This window comes from Hylobates moloch, unplaced genomic scaffold, assembly GCF_009828535.3.
Source record: "Hylobates moloch isolate HMO894 unplaced genomic scaffold, HMol_V3 SCAFFOLD_1, whole genome shotgun sequence".
NCBI lineage: Eukaryota > Metazoa > Chordata > Mammalia > Primates > Hylobatidae > Hylobates > Hylobates moloch.
The window spans coordinates 229,515,813-229,540,817 of NW_026652276.1; the positions used below are offsets into that span (position 1 = coordinate 229,515,813).

The following is a 25,005-nucleotide window of genomic DNA, read 5'->3' on the forward strand; positions in this document are numbered from 1 at the left end:
GGCAGGAAGATTGCTTGAGCCCAGGAGTTCAAGATCAGCCTGGGCAACATAGCAAGATCCCATTGCTATAAAGAAGTAAAAAAATTAGCTGGGGATGGTGACAGGTGCTACTGGGGAGGCTGAGATGGGAGGATTGTTTGCATCCAGGAGGTCGAGGCTGTGGTGAGCTGTGATCATGTTACTGCATTCCAGCCTGGGCAACAGAAGGAAACCCGTCTCAAAAAAAAAAAAAAAAAAGCAACCTGATTGAACTACTTAATGCCAATATGTGAACGACTATCAAGCCCTCCTACCTCCTAGAGCCATTTGCATCTTTAAGAAATGATACTTAAGAATCTTTGGTGGAATTCCAGGCAATAAAAACAAGGCCCTTGTGTATTTGTTTAGATAGGCAACTTATAAGTCAAGAGTCGAGACGATGATGTCTACCAATACTATGTTTCCCCCTTCAGACAGTTTGTGACTTTGGTAAGTATATTTCTGCATCATACTTTACACTAGTTACCTCTATTTTTACAATCTTGTTTATTTGGCATTTGATGGACCAAAATTAGCTATGAAATCCTTTCTAATGAAACCAAAGTAGGGGATTAGGCCAGGTTACAGTAATGCCTGTAATCCCAGCACTTTGGGAGGCTGAGGTGGGAGGATCACCTGAGTCCAAAAAGTTGAGGCTGCAGTGAGCCATGATCATGCCACTGCACTCCAGCCTGAGAGACAAAGTGAGACCCTGTCTCAAAAAAAAGGACAGAAAGTAAGAAAGAAATTAAAGTAGGGGACTTAAACACCTGCTTCTTCAAAAAGAATTTAAAACTCTAGGTAGAAGAAATCATTCAATTATTTCATGTCTTTCCTGCTTCCTTTGGATACTAATCTAGTTGAATGACTCTGTATAGTTATAGCATATATGTAACTACTTTTGTAAGCAGAACTAATTTTTTTTAAGAAACACAAGTAATGTGTATTTCATGATTTGGATTAAATAAACAAGTTTAATTGAAAAATTATCATTGTCATAGATAATATTTATTAAGGATTTAACTTACAACCTTATATGAGATACTATTATTATTAATTTTTTGAGGCAGAGTCTCACTCTGTCACCCTAGGCTGGAGTGCAGTGGTGCAATCTCTGCTTACCGCAACCTCTGTCTCCTGGGTCCGAACGATTCTCTTGCCTCAGCCTCCTGAGTAGCTGGGATTACAGGTGCATGCCACCACACCCGGCTAATTTTTGTATTCTTAGTAGAGACAGGGTTTCACCTTGTTGGCCAGGCTGGTCACCTCAAGTGATCCACCTGCCTTGGCCTCCCAAAGTGCTGGGATTACAGGCATGAGCCACCATGCCCGGCCAAGCTACTATTATTATCATCCCTGTCATAGATGAAGAAACTGAGGCACAGAGAGGTTAAGTAACTTGCCCAAAGTTCCCCAGATAATAAGCAGCAATGCCAGGATATATACTCCGGCAGTTTCATGTTCCCTCCCTGCTGCTTCCCACCTACTTGCGAATCAGTAGATCTGGAACAGGGCCCTCGGAATTAGTAAAGTCCCCAGCTGATTCTGAAGCAAAGCCAGGTTTGAGAACCATCCTGTTAACTTACTTTGCACTGGATGGCTAGTTACTTACCTGTGTCTTAGAAATAATAGTTCATATGGTTAAAAGTAACACCTGTACCCTTTCATTTCAGTAGTAAGCAAATTTGCTTGGAATCTGCTTCAGTGTTCTTCAGGCACAGTGCTGAGGGGGCAGGTGAACGTTAGGAAATCGTCTCTCACCCCACAGCACAGACCACCTAGTTTAAAGGCACATGTGAACAGGCAATCAGGGAGAGATCACAAAGCTTGGGTAGAAGGTGTAAGGTGGGCTTCCTGGGAGGGAGTGTGAGCTGGATCTTGAAAACTGAGCATGATTTGGAGATGGAGGAAAGAAGTGGGGAACGGTATCTGTTAAGGGAACAATTGAAGGAGGCCCTCATAAATGGCGATTCACAGCTCATCTGTGGGCCAGTGAGTACAACCAACAGGACCGGATGGCATTGAGAGTTCCTTCTGGGAAATGGCAGGAAATAAATTTGGAAAAGCAAGTTAGGACAAGATCTGGTAAACCTTAAGTGCCAGGTCTAAATTTGGATTGAACACTATAAACAATATGGAACCACTGAAGCTTGAAAGGACAAAATTATGATGAAGGTTATCAGTTTAGAAGGAACAATCTGCCATCAGTCATGACACAAGTGGAAGAATAAAGAAGAGATGAGAACCAGAAAAAGCATTTAGAAGGTTAAAGGACCAACGCAAGTGTGGGAGAATATCTTAGTAAAGGAGTAGATATACACAGAATTGAGAGTCACCGGGTCAGGTTATGCCACTGATCAGGCTGAGTGACTTGGAGCAAATTGCCTAACATCTCTGAGCCTTAGGTTTTTTCATTGAAAAAACGGGTATGATGATGATAATGACTGACCCAAAATAGGGAAAGGATTTCTCTAGAATGGTGACAGCTCTGGGATACAAGGTGAATGGGCCAGGATTTTGAGTCTGTTTCCAGGTCTGTATGAATTAAAGAATGTGTTATGAATGGCAACAGAGACATCCACTTTGTGGAAGATGAGGGAGGGGAACTAATGGTTGGTGAATGTTCCACGAATTATGTGGGAATTATAAAGAAATCACTCTTCGCACTCTTATGAAGTAGGTACTTTTATCTCAAATTAACAGTTGACCTTACTAGAGCAAAAGGTAGTAATTTGAGTTACTGGATATGACTCAAATTTGAGTAACTAGATATAAACCAAGGTCTACTAAAATCTAAAACTTGGGCTTTTCCAACTAGTACATCATATTTAGATTTTAAGTTATATTTTATTTCATTGCTTTTGGCCTAATGTTGTAGTCTGTTGAGACTGTTTTGAACTTTGATTCTGACATCTATCAAATTAACTATCCCTCTAAACTTTGGGTCATCTGAGAGGGACATCAATTTTGCTGAGCTGGGGGGGAAAGATGGAGGAAGGATGTTTTAAAGTAGAAAGAGAGCAGCAGGTGGCCTTGACCTGTAAGGTAGGAGGCAAGGTTATCTGCGCAAAGTAAATGCAATCTGGATGTTAAGTGGACATAAAAGTCGATGGAATAAATTTGCTGCTAAGAATGATCGTGTAGGCAGGTGGAGAGTAAAGAATAGAAAGGAGTTAAGAACCAGGAATGGAGGCAGCGAGAAGAGGGAGGGTGGTGTGGGTGGACCAAATACTGCTATTAAGGAAAAAGAGAGGGTGGAGGAAACAAACAATACAGGGAAGATTGACCCACTCAGCCCTTCTATTCAGCTGGAGGAAGTCGCAGAAAAGGAGGCTATATTGAATGGTAAGATTGGAGAAGACTGGTTAGGGAATAGGAAGATAAGTTGTTGTCTAAAAAACGCAGTTTCCAGTACAAGGAAGAAATTGGGACTTTTTAAAAAAAAAAATCCGCATAGGTACACTGGAAAACATGGGCCACAGGGATAAACCTTCCATTTTTACGTCCAACCTTACCATGTGCTCACAAAAAAAGGTGTTAAATACATCTAAGTTTTGACGAGTTTAAAAGCGTAGGATATAAACCAAGAATTTTTCACAACACCCAACACCCCGCACAAATCAAGGGATTACATATTTGAGTGACAAGTACATACAAATGCATTACTTCTAGAGATACTTAGATGTAGATAAAAGATCACATTTCAATAGAGGGATCACATAGACCAGTGGGATGTTTCTTCTGAGATAAACCCACGTTATGCAGGAAACAGTGTGGACTCTGGGGACGGCCCTCTGCTCTGGCTGAGGATTTCTGTCCCAGAGTGGTACAGGAATCTGCGCAGTGTTTTAGTTTGGAGAAAACAGGAAGTTAAGTTACACTCGTCACATCTTCTGCCCAGATGATAGAATTCGAAATTCCCCGGGGTTGTTCATGGAATGAGCCGCTGTTCTGTTGTGAGCCGTGGTATTAATCAGCCACCCCTCACTAGGTGTGGGGGTTCCACCACGCTTCCTCCACCCCCCGTCACCACAGCAGCGGATAGTATTTAGATTGAATATTCCAAATAGTCAATTATGACAGTTAATTTCAAATGAGATGACTTCGAACTACACGTGAAAACAGTACTGTTTTGTATCACGACTCATGCTATCCGTATGTGTAATCAAAGCCTTCTAAGTCTTGATTTGTCCTTACAAAGACGATGGGTAGAGTGAATGTCACAATTTGCCAAACAGGAGTTAGTGAAAGTCTGAAGGGGAAAGCCTAGTTAGGTTTTATCTTAGAAGTGATTTTTAAATAGAAACACACAGATAAGCTCGAGCTTTCTGGAGCTGATTCCTAAGGCCTTGCAGGTGTTAAGGGGGTCGAGAATTGGCTGCAGGTTCCTCGGAAGTCTGCGCCGATTCGGAGGACCACCTGGCCACCTCTGACTTTCTGATCTGGGGTGCATCCCCCAGTCCCTGTCCCGGTCGACAAAGGTGGGGAGTCAGGTTCCAGGCCAGCTAGGGGTGGGGGTGCGCACAGGGGAGGGGCGGGGGACTGGGACCCCCTCTTCGGGGTGCTTCGGGCCGTTTCTCCAGAGGCTGGTGGTGTCCCCGACCCAAGCAGCTCAACCCCGTTCGCGAGGTCCGAGGTGGCGGGAAAGGGTCCTCCGCGGCGGTCCCAAGGCGAGGGAGGCTGTAAAACCTAGCAGAGAATCCGGCGCGCCGGGTCGGGATGTCTCGGGTGTCGGGGGCATGGGCCGCGGGCTCCCGGGTAGAAGCTCCCCACGCGAGCGGGGGCCTCGGCCGCGGAAGGGGCGCCCCCGGGGCCGCCGGCAGCGGCGGGCGGGCGGGAGCTTTCAGGGCTCCTCCCGCGCCTCGGGCTGGCAGGGCGATGGCGACGACGGTTTCCCGGCTCCCCCGCCCCGGACGCCGATGGCGGTGCGTTCCGGCCCTCCCCCAACAGCTTCTCCCCCGCGGTCGCCGGAGCCGGTGAGGCCGAGAGGGCGGGGAGCCGCCGAGGGAAGGCGAGAGGGCGGAGGTTGCGTGGTGCAGGCGGCGGCGGGAGGAGGAGGGCCGGGCGGGCAGGGGAGGAGGAGGAGGCGGGCGCCGTGTCGCACGCAGCTCCAGGCGGGGCAGCCCCGGTGGCTGAGGGACGCAGCTAGACCTTGGCGGGACGGGGCTTTCGCCGGGGCCCAGGCCCAGGGACCAGGCGGAGGCGTCGCGGGAGCCTTTGGGGCACCACAGAGATGCGGGTGAGTGTCGGCAGCCGCCGGGGCCGAGAGGAGGTGGCGGCGGCGGCGCAGGCCCGGCCCCGAGCCGCGGTGTCGCAGTGACTCGGGCCGCGGCGGCCGAGCCCAGGCGCCTGGCGAGGCCTGAGCCGCCAAAACGCGTCCGGGCAGAATGGCGGCCGGGCCGGGGGACTCGTGGGCGGAGGACGCCGAAGGTGGCAGAGGAGCGAGCGGGTCCGGGCCCTGAGTCACCCCGGACGGGCCGGGGCGGCCAGGCCTGGACTACGCACTGGGAAAAAGCCCGATTCATCGCGCCTGGAGGCGGCGGCCTGGTGGCGCCGGCCCCTTTCCCCGCCGCGACCGGGCTAGGTCCTCGGAGGGTGGGCCAACGTGTGGCCCGGGGCGGCTCGGGCGTCCGCGCCTCGCCTGGTGAGGCGACCTCCGCGGGACGCCGGGACCCGTGCCCTTGCCCCGTCGCGCCCACGCTGCTTCCCGGCGCTGCTTTCCGGCCGACGCGTGCTCTCCTGTGAGCTCTGGGCTCGCGCGCAGGAGCAGCCGCCGAGCCGGGCTCTCTCGCTTTCCGGTTCCCTGCCCGCGGCTCTCGGGTTCCCCGCCGGCATTGTTGCGAACGTGCAGGGCGCTATTATTGGGTAACAGTCGCCCTTTTGCCCCGTTCTCCTGGGCGAGCGGGCCGGGGCATGCGCGCAGGGATGCTAGCCCGGCGGCCGAACCGGACACAGCCCCCCGGCGCCCGCCTAACAACTCGCTAGTCGGGCCGGGCCCTGCGCCGCGGCCTCGGCGCGCCCCCGGCCTCAACGGGAGCGCGCGCCCTGACCCTGAGACTAGCCGTGCGCCCGCCAGGCTGCTGGGACTTGGGGTCCCCAGACTCTGGGGTCGTGCGCTTTTTTTTCCCTCAAGATCTGAAAGATTCCTGTTTCTGCCACCCGTGCAGTATTGTGTAGCGCAGACATAAGATAATTAAGAAAGAGAGGAATGCTTGTAGACATTCCTTGAAATGAATCCCCAAAGTTAAGGTTTTCTCCCTGGCTGGCTTTGCCAAAAAGAGGATTCTCTTTTCTGATTGGGTCACTCTTGGTTGCTTCTGGTTCGTAGTAGGGGTTAGTGGTAAGTGCGCAAATACTGAATTGCAGTCTACTTAAATATTTATTTGCTCTGTGTAATTGCTCCTTCCTGTAGTAGCATTAAAATCGTCAAAAGTTCTGAGTGGAGTAAACGATCACACTTTTTGGAATGCACTTAACGAAGCGGCAGAAGAGGAACTAGATTCCTTTTTTACTTCAAGCCATGAGCTTCTAGGACCTAAGCATATCTTAACGCCTCGCAGAAGTGTGTGCAGTTTTAAGTTTAACACTTCATTTCATGGTGCACCCGAAAACGTACCCGATTTTCTGAAATCCTGGAGAGTGTATTATGTAGTAAAATATGTAACGATGTTTAAAATATAAAACTAGTCATTCTGTTTGAAAAAAAGTATTTGGAGATGAGATTTTTCTTTGTTTAAAGAAGGTTTGTTTTTGGATATTGAAAAATGTTTTACTTGAAGGTTCTATTTGTTGTTTTCCATGGTGAGTCGAAATAGTTGCGTTGCATTTCAAATTCCAAAACATGCAAACACAAGACTGGCTCGCTTTAGCTCTATTATGCCCATTTTTGGAGGTTGCAGGAAGAGTGTTCCTTAAGTTTGAGAGGGATGGTTGAATTGCTTTCTAAATATGTTAAACTTTTTTTCTCATTGGCTTCATCTTTTAAAAACGATTTTGTCAAAAAACAAACCAACTTTAGATATCCTAGGGTTCTTCACCAATTTATAAAAGCCTCCCTCCCTGAGAGCCACATGCTCAGGTTCTTATAGGCAGCCCCACCCCCCACTCCTAATGTGTGTACCACATCAGAAGACAGACACGCATGCCTGAGCTGATTCTGCATGGTTTCCTTAGATAGTACAGTTCATTAGACTCTTGCCACTTACTGAATGTTATCTTCTAGCTGTAATTAACTACATTACAGCCTTATTTCCCATACATTTCCGATTGTGAATTCCTCCAGCGCAGGGGATATTCCTTATTTGTTTTTGCGTCCCCAGAGTAACAGAACTTGGTTGTGGTGGTGCCTCAGTTGCTTTTTTTGAATGAATGAGTTTTCTGGAATAATTCTAACTTAAACTTAACGTTTGAAAACATGCCCTGATTTGTGGCTACAGAAAACACAGTAGTTGCGCTTAAGCCGGTTAAGAATGCAAGCTTTATTATACACTTCTCCAGTAAAGTTGATCGTCTCTCTCATCTCTCCTTTTCTATTCCCCCTTCCCTCTTCACTTCCCTTCTCCCCGAAACACCCCAGTATCTAGTACAGGGTCCTAACAGAAAAATGCCCAGGTTTTCTATACCTGTGGAAGTCCGGGAAAGTGCCAAGAAAACAGGTTGTGAAACTTTAACTTTTTTCCCCCCTTAAAACTAGTTTTAAGGTGTAGATTTTTTTACTTTTTGTGTTTGGTGTTTTTTTGGAAACACGATCAGGTTTTGCCCCCCAGGTTGAGTATCCAGCCTTGCCCTTGAAATGAAGCAGTTTGGTAGTGAAGGCTCCTCCTTGTAGATGAGGCAAGCCCCACGGTTCTGCTGGAGTGGGATAGGACGTTGCTGTGGGACGAACCATCCCTGGGTCTCTGAGGGCCATTCATCAGAATGTCATTCCCAGTATACCCAGAGGCGTTGTGTCTGTCTTTCAGCATGGAAAATTAAAATGAGTGTACTATAAATTGAGGAGTTGTTACTTGCCATTCTTCAAATTAAATATATTAGGGCCTTAAAAACTTAGGAACTTGGTTTTTTGTTTGTTTTGCTGTTTCAGCCCTCCGTAGGTCCTAAAGCCAGTGACCTTGAGTCATTCTGGAATAAAATGTCTTTGGGAGACTGTCAGCTTCATTTAGAACTTGTCTTTTAGGTATGTCTGGAGAAAAGAGTGTTAACCATTTTAAGGGCCAATTCTAAGGTTGCCTTGCTTTTTAAAAACATTTGGTAGTTTATCAGTGTGTTTGTTTTGCTTCCAAATGAAGAAATGAGCATTAAACGAAAAATAGATCCAATTTGGATAAAAGCGTTATGTTTACTACTGAGGACATAATTTCCTGTTTATAGGAAGTTTCCTGTTTATAATATGAAGATTTAGTAAACACACTATAAACAGAATTATTATAACATTTAATGACTTAAGTTTTTTATTCACTCACGGAGGTGTTTCATTTCTAAAAATTCCGTGAGGGAGAGAGAGATTTAAGTCATTTATTTTTGCTTAGGTATAGAACATCTTGCTTGGGAGAGAAGACATGGAGTCTGGTTCAAGCTTACCTTTGCAGGGCATATATTTCCTCATTTGTAAAATGAGATGGTTTTTAATTGACACTGTTGATTTCCTTAGGCCCCGAAAGTATGTGGATTCCATGGGAATGCCACAGCTTTTAACATTAACAGGATTTTGGAAAAATGGTCTGAAAGAACATTAAGTATTGTATTCATGTTTGAAAAGCAGGGTTGTGAAGCCTAAGTTTGAGAGTTAAATTTTTTCCCTTGGGAAACTTAGACCAAGTAAGCACTGGTCTGCCTTTCCTAGTGTTCACTCCATGCTTCAGCGCTATTGCAGTGCCATTCTGGATCTGACTCTTTGCCTTTTCTGTCACCCGACGGCTCACACATCACCATCTCTGGAAAGCTGGCCCTGATGTCCTGGTCTGGGTTAGGAACCTTCTCTGGGTTCCCATGTTGTCCTGCCTATGTCACTATCACAGTATTTAACCTTTTGATTGTACTTGGTGGTTTCTCCCACCAAACTGACCTCCTTTGGGACAGGGACACTGTGATATATGCATCTGTCCCCAGTGCCTAGCGTACTGCATGCGTCAACATTCACATACATCCTTCCACTGGAAATCTTTGCAGTGCCCTCTGAAGTGTGGGTACTATGGTTTAACCCACTTTACAGAATATAGGTGAAGGAGCTGAGACTTTGAGTGGTGCAGGTCAGGGCTAGGAAGGTAGTCAAGCCCAAGTTAAACAGGACAGGATAACTCCAGAGCTCAGGCTTTTAACCAGATGTTCCCTGAGTGTTTGACTAGTTTATATGAAGATGGAAGAAGACTAGAAGAGATTAAAATGAAAATGCTTTAAGGACTGATATCTGATCCTTATGGCAGAATTCATTATGCAGAACTGTGATCCACTACCAAGAATGAGCTTATTCTTCCTGGTCTTTTAGTAACATTGTGGGAGAGTAATTGGGCACTGATAGCATAGACACGACAGTTCTGGAACTTTGGGGCTATTGTTAAATTGGGTGTGATGTTATGACTCATTGGCCTTGCAAAAATTTGTAAAACCATTCAAGACTGTTCAAATATAACAAGCTGCAATTTTTTTTAAAGATCTGTGTCAGAAAATACTTCGGAAAATAGATTGTATGAAATGGGTGCAGCCATTTAAAATACGTATAAAGTGTGTATGTACTAATGAAGTTTGTTTTTTGTTTTTGTTTTTTTTTGAGACAAGAGTCTCACTCTGTCGCCCCCACTGGAGTGCAGTGGCGTGATCTCGGCTCACTGCAACCTCCACTTCCTGGGTTCAAGCGCTTCTCCTGCCTCAGCCTGCCGAGTAGCTGGGATTACAGGTGCCTGCCACTACGCCCAGCTAATTTTTTGTATTTTTAGTAGGGACGGGGTTTCACCATGTTGGCCAGGCTGGTCTCAAACTCCTGACCTCGTGATTCACCTGCCTCAGCCTCCCAAAGTGCTGGGATTACAGGGGTGAGCCACTGCGCATGGCCATGAGGATATTTAAAGTAGTAAAAATGGCTGTCATTTTAGGGGGGAAACTTGGGTGCTTTTAAAATATTTTTTCAAGAAAAAATTTAAGAACCAAAAAATAACAGCATGGCGATCTCAAGATGGAGAAGACCTAGATATAACACCAAGCACAGGAACTGTAAAGGAAAAGATGTGAGTACTTTAGAATAATAAAACTTCTGTGTTAAAATTCCATAAACAGAATTAAAAGGTGACTGGCAAACAGAAAAATATTGTAACTTACAAGCAAATTTACTTTCCTTACTGTAAAAAGAGGGCATGTGAACACCACCAACAAAAGAGGCCCCCCCCACCCCCGTGGAAAAAAAATGGGCAAACTGGTAATTTATAAAAAGAGGAGCAGGAAACATGAAAAAACTTTGAACTTGACTAGCAGTACTCCCAGAAATGCAAATCAGTGAGATACTGTTGTTTTTTTTTTTTTTTAATTGACGTAGATTAGAAAATAAACTACTTATGGTGAAGGTATGGAGAAATTAGCTCACTCATACCTTACTAGAAAGAGTGTTATTTATTATTATTATTATATTGAGATGGATGACCCCTGTTGCCCAGGCTAGATCATGGCTGACTCACTCACTGCAACCCCCCCTCAGCCTCTCTGAGTAGCTGGGACTACAGGCGCCCGCCACCACGCCCGGCTGATTTTTGTGTATTTTTAGTAGAGACAGGGTTTCACCGTGGTCTCGATCTCCTGACCTCGTGATCTGCCCGCCTCGGCCTCCCAAAGTGCTGGGATTACAAGCGTGAGCCGCCGCGCCTGGCCGAAAGAGTGTAATTTAATATGATTTTTTGAGAGCAAAGTATGTAACAAAAGCTTGTAAAATATGTATGTGCTTTGAAATAGCTATTCCATTTCTAAGAATTTAGTCTAAGAAAATACAAAAGAATGACTAATAGATTAATATTCTGTCCAGGGTGTGCTATTACTTAACTAATACCCTCTTAAGCATTTGTTTTCATTTTTTTGCTGTTGTTAAGGATGATTATTTCAGCATTTAGATCAATCTTTAACTTCCATAATACTGTATTTAATGAACATTTAGTTAGTATTGATGATAAAATGCAACATAAAACAACATGTAAGTAATATCTAAACTTTATTTTGGTGTGTGAGTATATGCATTTTTTTAAAAAGATGAAAACCAAAATGTTAACATTGATTATCTCTGAGCAGTGAAGTTATTTTTAGTTTCTCTTAGCAGTAGGTTATTTTTAGTTATTTTTTGTTTTTCTTTATTTTTTTCCTCCAACTTTCTACAGTGCACATATATTTATAATACAGTGGATTAATTTATAAAATCAAGAAATCCCAAAACAGGAGAAGCGGGGGAGCTACTTGCAAGGAAGACATTTCTGCTTAGTTTAATGCTGAAATCACTTAGTGTTTGCTGTACTGGCAGCCCCTTTCCAGGTGTGTTGATGCGCAGGGTTCAATATCTGACTTTCGTTGGGCTGTATTTCCAGCTGTCAGGTTCTCCTTTGCTGGACTAATCTTCTTCTCATTTATTTCCCCATATCTTAATCCTTCAAATACTTTAGTCCCCTCATTTAATGCCCTCCACGAAACTGTCCTAATCTCATGAAACTGATTGATGTTTTGATGGTTTATTATAACACTAGATTAGGTACTAATGAATTGTCTTCAGTGTGGAAGTTTCTTTTTTTTAGTAATAGTGTGAACTTTCTTTTTTTGCTTAGTTCACAGCTCCTACTGATAGTAGATGTGTTTTAAATTAATGTTTAAACTTAATGTCATTATACTTAAGAATTTGCTAAAAATTAGAAAAAGTATTTTGGTCCAGTTTCTGCAGTAGCTTGGAAAATTCAGAGGCTACTATCAATTATTTAAGAAATGTTTGCTAAATAGTACAAATGAGGAATACTGTTGTAATTATGAGAAAATAGTTGCACAGAAATGTGTCACCTAATTCTGGGAGGGGGCGCCTTTGCTATGTCGAAATTAATTAAATGCTAACTAAAATAGTTACGTGTGTCTAATAGGCATCCGAAAGTCAGAACGGGGGAAAAGGCAGACAGTTCAGACCTCCTTTTCTCAAGGCAGGAAGGAGGCTTTGGTGAGACTGGAAGGAAAGGTTTGGAATCCTAGATGATGTCAATAAACCACTCTTTGATCCCAAGTGGAATTCAGGGACTAGACATGGAGATTAGGCCATTTCCCCCTCCCTAAACTTCAAGTTTATCTGTAGGAACTTGGAGACTTTGATGTGGAGGATGGTGGAGAAGGAAAATTCCAGACTGATTCTTCTGACTTCTCTCATCTTAAATATTTAAAATCTTTAAAAGGTTTACTTGCCATTCTATCTTACATGCAATAATAACCCTTAGTCTAGGTTGAGCATCCCTAATTTGAAAATCCTAAATCCTCCAAAATATAAAACTTCCTTAGTTACCAACATGATGTGACAAGTGGATCATTTCACCCCGACCTCACGTGATGGGCCACAGTCAACATGCAGGTGCACAACAGTTTATTCAGCGTCCCCAAGGGGAAAATAAAATTACCTCAGGCTGTGTGTATAAGGTGTATACGAAACATCTGAATTCCCCGTTTAGATTTGGATCCCATCCCCAAGGTACCTCAAATATTCCAAAATATGAAACAGTCTGAAATTCAAAAGACTTCTGGACCCAAGCATTTCAGATAAGGGATACTCAATTTGTGTTCAGTGCTTGGTATGAGCCAAAGATTGTGCCGAGCTTGCTTTGTGACTCTCTAGCTGCTTGCCCTCAGCTTACTGCTGCTTGCCCTCAGCTTACTGCTGCTTGCAGATACCTAACATGGGACAGAAGGCTGTCTAATGCAGTCCTGGTTGAGGGTGGACTTAGACACACAGCATGGGAATATATTACATCAATCATCAAGTAGAGACTACTGAAATGAGCGTGTCTCCTATTTGATGTGTTGATGAAAGGCTACTTGGGCACCTGTGCAGAGTAGGTCCTACCAACAAGGGACCCAAAACACACAAAGGGAAGAAGGGTTAGGAATGCTGAAGACACATACTGGAATTGGCTCTTCAGTAGTGCCTTTGTTACATGTTCTATATATAGGGGACTTTGCCCTACACAGGGTGTGTGTGTTGGGGGCGGGGGGCGGGGGGCGGTAGCAGGGGGCGGGGTAGGTGTTTAATGTCTGCAGTTTAGCTGGGGCTTTACAGGTGAAACGTATTGTATGTGTTCTCTCTTGACATTATGAAGGTTTTGTTTGTTTTGGTCACTTATTTTTATAATGGAGCTCTGCCTTACCACTCTACTTGTTTTACTGCATTTTCAGGATTTTTATTGAGACCAATATTTGGCTCTCTGTGTTCTGTGATATGGAAGGTATGGGAATAGGAGGGAAGATCTGTGAATAAACGTAGGAAATGCCAGGTGGCATATTGAAGGGCCTTTAAAATCTTAATGTGTTTTGCTGCTGTTACAGGGAGATATATCTTATAGGGTATGTATATATGTATACATACATTCATTCATATATATTAAAAAGTACACTTCTAATTTAATAAGAAATTACCTTTGAAGGAAGAAAACTCCCCTACCATATTAACATGTTTTGTAGAACACATACTGATTTTAAAATCATAGAATGTGGAAAATTAAGTCCTTACAGTAGAGATTTGATATGGAGTGAATTGATGTGTTCATTTTTTTCTCTTGGAACAAGCACCTGGAAATATTCGTAGTTCTTTGTAGCACAGTGTGGGAAGTGCCAGAGAGGCCAGGATCCTAATGAGTATGGTTATACGTTTAGTGTCTAGAAATAATTTTTGCTTCACCCTAGTCCTTGTTTAAATCCTAAATACTATCAGAAGAATTATATTAAAAACATTTTAAGGCATATGGGAGACAACACAAAGCCTGTGTCATTTACATGTTACTGGTGGTGTCATATGTTGAGAACACTTTATTTTTATTTTTTAAATAATAATTTTTTTTAAGTTCCAGGGTGCATGTGCAGCTGTGCAGGTTTGTTACATAGGTAAACGTGTGCCATGGTGGTCTGCTGCACCGATCAGCCCATCACCTAGGTATTAAGCCCAGCATGCATTAGCTCTTTTCCCTGGTGCTGGTCCCCACACCTTCCCCGACAGGCCCCAGTGAGTGTTGTTCCCTTCCCGGTTTCCATGGAGAACACTTTTTAAACCTGTAAAATAATGGTTTAACTACAAAGTTGTTTCACATTTTTTCTTTAAAAATCTAAAACTTCCTGAGTTTTAAAAGCATCTCAATACTTCTCTTGAAGGCACTCTTAGATTTGTGTTTGATTCATTAGATTGGTTCTCTTGCATTTCTGATTCATGGTTTCCAGAGGGTGAATGCTGTTCTCAGGACGTCTTGCGTTAGAGGAGTTTAGGAAGCATCACCAGGTCTGTTCTCCAGTGGCCCCTTCTGAGTAGGGGCCACATTGCCCATTTCCCAGACTTGTGGACCAGGTTACCATTCTTTTTTCTTGGGTGACCTCCTGAGGTTAGGGTTCTGTGCAGAATACTTGCTGTTCTAGTTCATCTTATCTTTTGTAACTCTTCATGAGCATTCAGGAGATAGCTTTAACTTGATCCTCTCTTCTAATCTTTTTTACTTTGTGGTTTCTCAGTTCTTTCAGGTTAAGCAATTCTCAGCAACTTCAGCTGAGAGCCTTCCAGTCCTGCTAATAGGCTTCAGGGCTTTTCCATTTGACTAACCTGCCCTTACTTCCAGCTTGGCTTGCCCCAAACTGATCTCTTTTTTGCTCCCTAGACCATATCCGACATCTCTATTTCTAGCGTTATGTCAGAGACACAGATTTCAGACTTTACCTCTTTTGTTTGTCCATATTCAGTGATCTCCCAAATCTTACTAGTTCCTCCCCCATAACGCTCTGTGTTTATACCTTCCTCTTTGGCCCTGCCGTCACCGGCTTCATTCTGCCCTCACGCCTGGTGATGCAGTGCGCTGCTGATTGCCGCTTCGTTCAGGACTTGCCTGGCTTCCTTGATTACAGAGGCTCTCCAGGGCAGGTATTGGGCTGCCAGCATTTGATAGAGTGGGCTCTGCTCTTCGTCTTTGTCAACCCTTAGCCACAACCATCCCATCTCATCTTCATAAGCTTAAAAAAAATCCTGAAAATCTAGCTATGTGTATCATGCTAACATGCTTTTTTAAAAAACTGGCTCTGCTGCAATTGTCACTTGAAAGTAGCTGGATGTTGGTTCTGGGTATTTGTCTCTAGCTCAGCTCTTCAAACTGGGAATGTGATTTCTAGTAACAACGTTTAGCAAAATTTCAACAAAGCAACCAATTTGTGGAAGTTGTGTTAACTTTGAGGTTTTGCCATAATAAATTATAAAAGTTGGAATTTTTCTATTGATAAGGCTAACTTGTGGAAAACTGATTAAATAATTCACTGATTATAACCAGCAAACCATAAATTACACTAAAGTTTTGTTTCAAAAATATGGATATTGTGGAAGATGAGTATTCACATAGCTTTTTATGGTAAACATATAGGTGAGCGTGTATGTGTAACTAAGATAGTGATTCCCTTAATAGTTACAGGAAAAGTGAGTCTAAAAAGCATTCTGATGCCTCTCTTGGCGGCAGTGAATGAAACTACAGTTTCACATTAAAAAGAGTACTTTCCCCATCAAAAATGCAGAGGAGGATTTCTTTTACTGACAATTGAGTACAGGCCAAAGTGCATAGATGCGCATACATACTCTGTGCTTTGTGTGTGTGATTTGGCAAAAAGAAAAATAGTCCTAAAGTGTTGCATCTCTTTATTCCATTGTATTTATATTTTTCAGAAGTTTATTTGCAGTTTTGATGTGTACATTTTTTTTTTAGAAAATTGAATGAAGTTTGTGAGGTTCAAGTCCTCTAAAGTAAGTTTATTACATATGAGTTCTTGACAGTAACAAAACTATGGGGAAAATCTGGATTTTGTGATGTTAGCGTTAGTTCTTTACCTTTTTAAAAATATTAACTATGTTTTCAACTGGGAACATGGATTTATGGTTTTCAAAATAAGCTACTTGAAGTATAAGCTTAAAAAGCTTGCTTGAGAAAATACACAAGTTAATGTAAATCGTATGAAATAAAAAATATGGACAGACTATGTTGAGACTTTCCACACGAAACTTAGGCTGGGCAGTGAAGACTATGGGATTGTCCCAGCCACAGCTAGGGTGGTGACAGAAATCAGTAGCAGTCTTAATATGCAGGATATTCTTTATGCCTACTCGAGGTATGGGTTTTGCCAGGCGCGGTGGGTCACGCCTGTAATCTCAACACTTAGAAGGCCGAGGTGGCCAGATCGCTTGAGCTGACAAGTTCGAGACCAGCCTGGGCAACATAGCGAAACCCCATTTGTACAAAAAATGAAAAGATTAGCCAGGTGTGGTGGCCCATACCTGTGGTCCCAGCTACTTGGGAGGCTGAGGTGGGAAGATCGCTTGAGCCCTAGAGGGAGATGTTGCAGTGAGCCAAGATGGCGCCATTTCACTCCAGCCTGGGTGACAGAGTGAAACCCTGTGTCAAAAATAAATAAGTAAAATATGGGTTTAAGTTATTGTTCATGCTTTTGTGTCTCTGCCCCTTAGCAATAACCCCCAAAACCCACCACTCTTAGGGTGACAAATAAATACAAATTGTACAGACCATGAGGGAAATTGACTAGAAAATTTTGTAACTACAAAGAAAGGTCCATCTTGACTAGGGGCATTACTATAAAAAATACGAGCAGGCTGGGCGCGGTGGCTCACGCCTGTAATCCCAGCACTTTGGGAGGCCGAGGCAAGCAGATCACCTGAGGTCAGGAGTTCGAGACCAGCCTGACCAACATGTAGAAACCCCGTCTCTACTGAAAACACAAAATTAGCCAGCCATCGTGGCGCAGGCCTGTGATCCCAGCTACTGAGGAGGCTGAGGCAGGAGAATCGCTTGAACCCGGGAGGCGGAGGTTGTGGCGAGCCGAGATCGCTTCACTGCACTCCAGCCTGGACAGAGCGAGACTCCATCTTAAAAAAAATATGAGCAAATGCAAATGTCTAGAGGCTTACCGCTGTTTCAGAATCATAAGTAAAGCTGATGCTACAGGTTTTACCACATTTTCTCCTTTTTTTTTGGATGGGGTTTCGCTGTTGTCTCCCAGGCTGGAGTGCAATGGCATGATCTCAGCTCACTGCAACCCCCGCCTCCCGGTTGGTTTTCAAGCAATTCTCCTGCATCAGCCTCCCGAGTAGCTGGGATTAAAGGCGCCCACCACCATGCCCGGCTAATTTTTTTTGTATTTTTAGTAGAGATGGGTTTCACCATGTTGGTCAGGCTGGGCTCGAACTCCTGACCTCAGGTGATCTGCCTGCCTCGGCCTCCCAAAGTACCGAGATTACAGGCAGGAGCCATCGCACCCAGCCCACATTTTCTCCTTTATTATAGGTATGGCCAGATTATTTGAGACGGGGTGGGAAGCAAAATTTAAAAAGTCCCCTCCCCAAAACAACCCTGCCTCTTATTGAAGGTTGTCATCGAGTGGCAGATTTCTATGAGCTCAGAAGACATACTCAAATGATTGAGAAACTGGTTTTCCAAATTATTTATTCTTGACTGATTTAAATGTACACTTCTGTGCGTGTGTGTTTCTCCTCATACTCTCTCCCCAGTGTCTATAATTTCGGAAAATACTAAAAAGTTCTTAGTACTTGATGTAATAGCTAGTAAGGAAATTTTCAACAAGGTGCTTTTTAGCAAATGCAGCATTGAACATATGCGCAGAGAATGGGGGTGCAAATCTGACAGGTGGAACCACAGGTGCGGTGGGTGACATCACTCACTGTGAGCCTTGAGTGGTTCAGGGACCACAGGGGACATGTGTCAGGAGCATCTTACCGGAAAGAGGTTTCGCTTAACTGTGCCCAGTTCCTTCAGGAGAGCGGTTAAAGTGGTAAATTGTCTTTAAAACAAAAAACATAAAAGCCCTAAAACAAATAAAGAGCACGGTAGCACCGTTTCTCCTTTTGAACCAGTTTGTAGTGAAACAGGAAGTGTATTTGAAAGTTTGCTCAGCTAGGGAAAATTGCTGATCAGAATTTTCGACTCGGGGTTAAATTATCTTAGTCGAAAGAAAAATAATGAAAAGGGGTGTCTTATTGATGAATAGATTCATGTTCACTTAGCGATACACTAGCTTCCAAAATCTGCTTATTGAGCAGATACTTATTCAAGGCTCCACCCTCAACTGCAGGGCAAACGGTTCATCACACATGAGGGAAATTTGGAAATTAGTTGAAGAGGAGTGTGGGAACTGTGAGTTGAGATTGTTCATCTGAATGGGAGTTAATAGCGTTTGTGGTTGACTAAGGGCATCCTTTATGGAAGTGGACCTCATGTGCACGCCTCACTGGAAGAGGGAGAGACCCGCCAGGAGGTGCACATCTGGCCTTCCACGCTTAGTGGCCTGAGGATGTTTCCCTGGAGCACCACTTCCACAGGCCCTCTAAAAGGAGGGCAGAATGGCTTGCTGTTTGTATCTTTGTATTTGTGTTAAGCTGGGTTCTGAAAATACAGTGGTGCCAAGACAGAAGAGAAACTTTTTGGATGCTGATGTGCAGTGAAAGCTCTTCAGTAGCGGCTTTTCCAAAGTCAGTGGGTTTCATACAACAGCATCCCATTCGTTCACTAGCAAGAAAGCTGGGAAGTCCTGTGAAGCTGGTGTTTTAAAGTATTCTGTTAAACCTGTCTTTCATGGTAGAATGAAAGATTCATGTGAATTTTAAGATAGAGTGATATTTCAAGGAAAATTTCACTCTGTCACAGCTTAGGCTGGATCCCCAGGTCTGTCCCGATACAAAGGATTCCTCTACCCTGTGCTGAAAGTTACATTTTGGTGGAAATTTTGGAGAAGTGCCACCTCTGGTGTCATCGGTTATCAAAGGTATCGTGGAGTTTTCAGGTAACATTAATTTACTTCATTTTGACTTCAAAAATAACCATGGGTGGTTTAACATTTAAATACTATGTTAGGAATTGCATAGATATTAGAAACCCTTTATAGTAGTGTTAACATGAGTAGTAGCAAATGCTTACCGTGTGTCAGGGACTCTGCTAAGCGTTTTATTTTCATAACTCACTTATTCCTCACAGCCACCTTATACAACAGGTACTACAGTATTATTTCTAGTACAGATGATGAAATACAGGTGCAGTAGTTAAGGAATCTGACCGAGCTCACACTGCCAGTGACTTGTGGAGCCAGAACTGTGAAGTTCCACAGACATACCACGCATTTCTGTATTAGCTGTTTGAAATTTGTCACTGTGTACTGTCAATCAGTGCCTCTTGAATTATTTCTTTAGTACAATATTTTTTTGTGGGATAACCCAGCACCCACACAGACATAACTGGGCAAAAAAAATGCACTGAGTAATACTTACCTTGTTACGTTCTATGAGCTCTTTTTTTTCTATTTGATTTTTTAAAAGTTGCAGTTCCCTTTTACTAAGTTGGTTTCATGATCTACACAGTAATGAATTGCAGCCCTCAGTTTGAAAAGCATGTGTGATGTAGATGATCATGATCAAATGTAATACCGTTTTTTTCTTGTCTTAAAGTGAATGCAAATACTTGGAAACAAAATACACGCAAGTACCAGTCTAGACCATTGAGTAAGCATGATTTAATCTAGGTAATTGAATAAAAGCATTGTGCTGAAACTGAGAACTGAAATTCAGTCCTCAGCAGTTAAAACTAGTTTATTTGGACAAACTGGGCAGTCTTTATAACACCTGTTAAATATAATGTGATTGTGATTTTCTGTAAGTTTTCAGGTTTTCCAGAGCAATTTATACCAGTGACGCTTGTGGCATCTTACTTGGAAGTCATGTAGTAAAATAGGAAGAATATAGATGTTGACTTAAGATTCATTTCTGAATTGAGCATTATTTAAGGCATTTAGTGCTTGTATGTGGATTTTTTAGGATTTAAAAGGACCTTCCTCTATTATTTATTCAGGTATCAACTCTAAGAGAAAAAAAATTGTTTTCTAATTCCTAAGATGTTCATAGGAGAAAATTCTGTACTTGTATGTAATGATATCTGAGAATTCTCATAATTATAAAATGTGTGTATTTGAAGGAATGAATTAAATTAGCATGTGTGTGTATTTTACTTTATATATATTTTTTGAGATGGAGTCTCATTCTGTCGCCTAGGCTGGAGTGCAGTGGCGCGATCTCGGCTCACTGCAACCTCCACCTCCTGGGTTCAAGTGATTCTCCTGCTTCAGCCTCCCAAGTAGCTGTGACTACAGGTGTGCGCCACCACACCAGGCAAATTTCTGTATTTTTAGCAGAGATGAGGTTTCACCATGTTGGCCAGGCTGGTCTTGAACTCCTGACCTCAGGTCATCCACCCGCCTCAGCCTCCCAAAGTTCTGGGATTACAGGCGTGAGTCACCACGTCTGGCTGCATGTGTGTATATTTATATAATTAGAAGGACAAAGATTGATCACGAGAAGGCTGCTATATCTATTTAGTAAAACTTTGAGGCTCTACTAATTTATTCTTTATAGCAATTCTGAGAAGTCGGTATTTTGGTGTTTAATTCCCACTCCCAGCTTTATTAAGGTATAATTGACAAAACATATAGCATGCAACCTGATGTTTTGATATATGCACGTTGCACATCATGACATGATTAAATCAAGTTAATTATATCCATCACCTCACATACTTAACATTTTTTTGTGGTAAGAACTTTCAAGATGTACTATAAGCAGTTTTTTCTCTCTTTTGTTTTGCTTTTAAGCAATTTTCAGTTTTCAAAATATAGTGCATTATTATTAACTGGAGTCACCATGCTGGGTGCTGGATCTCCTGAGCTTATTCCTGCTATCTAACTGAAACTTTGCACCTTTGACCAGTATCTCCCCATCCCCCTCCTTGGTGCTTAATTTTTTAAGGAAGACTTAAAAATGAATGAACAGAATTGGAATTGGCCTTGTAGAAGGAACCAATGTCCCTTCTAAGAGAATCTGAATAGCAGTGCTGGCTGGTTTGGAGTCTGTCTTCTCTGTAGTGATTGGTGTGGTATTTTCTCATTGCCATCTGGTGGTGATCTGAGTGGGTGTCATCTTGTTGAGGTTGCCAAAGGGACTCATTTTAGAGGGCAGTGGAAAGCATGAACACACCTGGGCAGAACATGGTTGTCTTTATACCAGACTTTGAATCCAGGGTTGCATACCTCCAGCTGAGAGACATGCACAGAAGTTCTGTTGTGAGACTTCTGCTGTAAGTAAGTATCATTGGTTGTACTTTGTTTTTTGTTTGTTTTGTGTGTGTGAGACAGGGTCTTGCCCTGTCCCTCAGGATGGAATGTGGTCACATGATCACAGTCCACAGCAGCGTGGAACTCGTGGGCCCAAGCCCTCCTCCTGCCTCAGCCTCCCGAGTTGTACCTTATTTTTGAATAAGGCATGTGGTTTTGGAAGACATGATGTTTGTCATGTCTGTTCATTTGCAAGTTTGTTGTAATTATGCTTGTATACTGCCTTTAGAATTTAAAAGGAAAATTCATGTCTCACTCCTACCCATCATTGTATCATGGTGAATGGGGTAATAAGTCATCACGTTCTCTGAGTCAGTCCTGAGGATCCTCTTGTGACAGCGATGTTGGGAGAGGCAGGTATCTGTTGATTTCTGCTAGCGACAGAGTCCACCATTGTCTTCTCACCATCGTTTTGAGCGAATCATTTCCATTTCTACTTGGCTACAGCCAGGTTTCATCACTTTCTACTCGTTCGGAGCTACGTTCTTGAAGGCCGTGTCTCCTGGCACTTACCACAGTCAGTGACTTTTTCCTAATAGACCTTTTCCTTGATTTATCTTCAACCTTAACACTGTCGAACTAGAAGTTTCATGGATGAGCCTCCTTTGGCTTGCCTTCTGGCCTCCTGGTTCTCTTACGTATATATTCTGTCTCTTACAAGCGTTCTCTCTCCTTTTTTGGGAGGGGTGGGAGGCAAGGGACTACTTTGCCCACATCCTTTAAGCACAACGTTTTAGTCCTCATCTCTATTAAGTTCTTTCTTCACACTTTGAAGATTTTTGTTTGTGGTGTTGCCAACAATTTTACTTTTTTGCCAGTTACTAAATTTATTTCTACAGGTGTGATTTCCTTTGGGCTACAATTTTTAAACTGCCAGCCTTTAAAAAAAATCACATTCAACTTATCTAAAATTAAGCTCTTCATCTTCTTTCTAGTTTCAGGCTTCTTCTCGTAACTTATCTATTTCTGTTAATCCTCACTTTCTTATATAGAGTTGTTCCTCTCTAACTCCCTTTACTCCTGGGGTTTTGCCAGCATGAGAATTTTTAAACTGAGTGTTCAATTTAGTGATATAAAGAATTTCATATAAATACACTTACGTGTCTGGTTGATCATCCTGTAACCTAGAACTGCCATGATATTTCATACTTGTGAGTTCATATTTATTTACAACTACATTGTTGCCAGATAATTACCTAAGACAGAGGCTATAATTGCTTGAGATCCTGTAGGCCACATATGGCTCCAAGATGTTCTTCTAGCTTTTACAGTACAACTTTTTTGCTTTTTTTAATCATAAAAAGTGTAGCAAACATGTCCATTCCTGAGAATTCCACATGCTAACACATGCAGACATCTTCCTATTTAAGATCTAGTAGTTACAGACTTTATATGTAACTACTATAATTTCAAGGTGTTGATGAGCATGAATGATACTGGCATGTCTAGCATGGAATAATGAAAATCTTTGTGATTTCTTGCTGACAAAGTTAGACACTTTGTTAAAAGTACTGCATCTGTTTCCTGCATTCATAATCAAAGGAATTGTCAAATTTCCATCAGAGGTTAGTGAAAATAAAGATGTAATTTTTTGCCCCATCTACATTGAGAAGCCCCCTGAAATCCACCCATGGACCCCACTGTAGTCTCACTTCCACCCATCTCCCACACTATTTTCTCCTTCCGCCACGGGTAACCATTTTTATTAATGTTCAGTTTAGCCTCCCAATTTTTCTTCTTGAAGAGAAAAATATATCTACACTTACGTGTTAGTACATACTCCCGTCACACACAAAAGGTGCCTGTTTTCAGTTAAGTATCTGCTAAGAATTTACTTTCTTATCAGTATGTGGAGGTCCTTTCTTTTTTCTTAACAGTTTCTATCATTGCACAGTGCTCCGTTGTCCTAACTTAGTCTTCCTGTCCCCTACTGATGGATTTGGGGTTGATTTCAAGTCTTTTGCAGTGACAAAACTTGAATTTACCACTTCTCGTGGCTTTGGCTGCACATTTTGGGAATAGATTCCTAGAAGTGGATTGCTAGGTCAAAGGGTAAATGCATCTGTCATGTTATTAGATCTGGCAAATTCCTCTTCTTACCATGGAACATTTCTTAGCGATAGCTGTGTTGTTTTGAATTTTGTTTTTCGTTTTTGTTTTGTTTTGTTTTGAGATGGAGTCTCGCTCTGTCACCCAGGCTGGAGTGCAGTGGGGTGATCTCTGCTCACTGCAGCCTGCACCTCCAGGGTTCCAGCAATTCTGCCTCAGCCTCCCAGGTAGCTGGGATTACAGGCACGCACCACCATGCCCAGCTAATTTTTATATTTTTAGTAGAGATGGGGTTTCACCATGTTGGCCAGGCTGGTCTCGAACTCCTGACCTCAGGTGATCTGCCTGCCTCAGCCTTCCAAAGTGCTAGGATTACAGGCTACCATTCCCGGCCTTGTTTTGAATTTTGACAATAGTGTCTGTCAAGTTCTGGAATCCAGAAATAAATTGCTGGAAGTTCAATAGTATAAATTCGAGACTTTGTCATCCTGAATTCTTTCTTACCTGTGTCACCCCATCCGGTCTGACCAGTTACCACGATAACTGCTTTGTGTCGCCTGTGTCTTGGGCTTCTCTCTTTCCATTGCTGTTGGTCTAAGTTGAGCCGTTATCTCGGTGTCACTTGTCTTCTCCGAAACCTTCCATAACTCTGTCACCCTCACAGAATAAAGGCCTTGCATCCTCTTCCCACCGACCCAGCCGCCCACCTCTCGTGACTTGCCCAAATCCTTCACCGGGCTCCTGTGATCGGTTTTCTGCCTCATGCTTGTCTTCCCTTGGATATCAGCCTCCCTGTACCTCTACTGCTGTTCAAATCCTGCTCATCATCTGAGAAACGCTCAAAGCACACATTCTGTAAAGGCTTCCTGATCTTGTAGCCTGAAATGACTTCTTTCCCCTATTAACTTGTATTGCCATTTTTGTCTGTATCTTTAATATGGCAGCAAATCATCCATGCCATGTGACATCTCTTCCAATACCTGCAGACAAAACTTTGACATTTGTGTTTTCACCTGTTTATGTATTGTTGCAGGAGAGTATAAACCCCTCTATTGGTAATGTCTTACATAGCATTTCTTAAAGCTAACTTTCTGGTAAAATACTCAGTAATACTGCTTTTAGTGCTGATACCAAGACCCATATGTACACAGAACCTGGTCGTCTAGCAGAGGATGCATTCCTTTCTGTGAATGAACTGAATTTGAACCATAAGATTGAACTTAAAGCTAGCATGCTTTAAGTCTGTTCTTTGTTTTTTCTTATCAACTTTATTGAGATTTAATGCACATGCTATAAAATTCGCTCATTTAAAATGTATAATTCAGTGATGTTTAGTAAAGTTAGAGTTGTGTGGCCATCACTACAATGCAATTTTAGAACATTTCCATCAACCTGAAAAGATCCTTTGTGTCTCTTTGCCGTTACTCCCCATTCCCACCCTCCCCCCAACCCCAGGCAACTACTAACCTATTTTGTCTCTATAGATTTGCCTATTCTGGACATTTCATGTAATAAATGGAGTCATAT

At 42.9% G+C, this 25,005-nt stretch overlaps 1 protein-coding gene across 6 annotated transcripts in view; it reads left to right on the forward strand.

Annotated features, from left to right (window-relative positions):
* The first annotated feature begins 3,986 nt into the window (after nt 1-3,986).
* The window catches only part of CUL1 (cullin 1), a 102,482-nt gene continuing 81,463 nt past the window's right edge, over nt 3,987-25,005 (forward strand). Inside the window, exon 1 of one of the 6 annotated variants that reach the window (XM_032762059.2) lies at nt 3,987-4,499. The gene's annotated coding sequence lies outside the window, so the exon portion shown is untranslated. Of the gene's footprint in view, nt 4,500-4,842; nt 4,995-5,136; nt 5,258-5,930; nt 6,359-25,005 lie in introns of those variants that run through there. The other 5 variants (XM_058427660.1, XM_058427655.1, XM_032762058.2 and 2 more) reach the window with 5 other exon arrangements.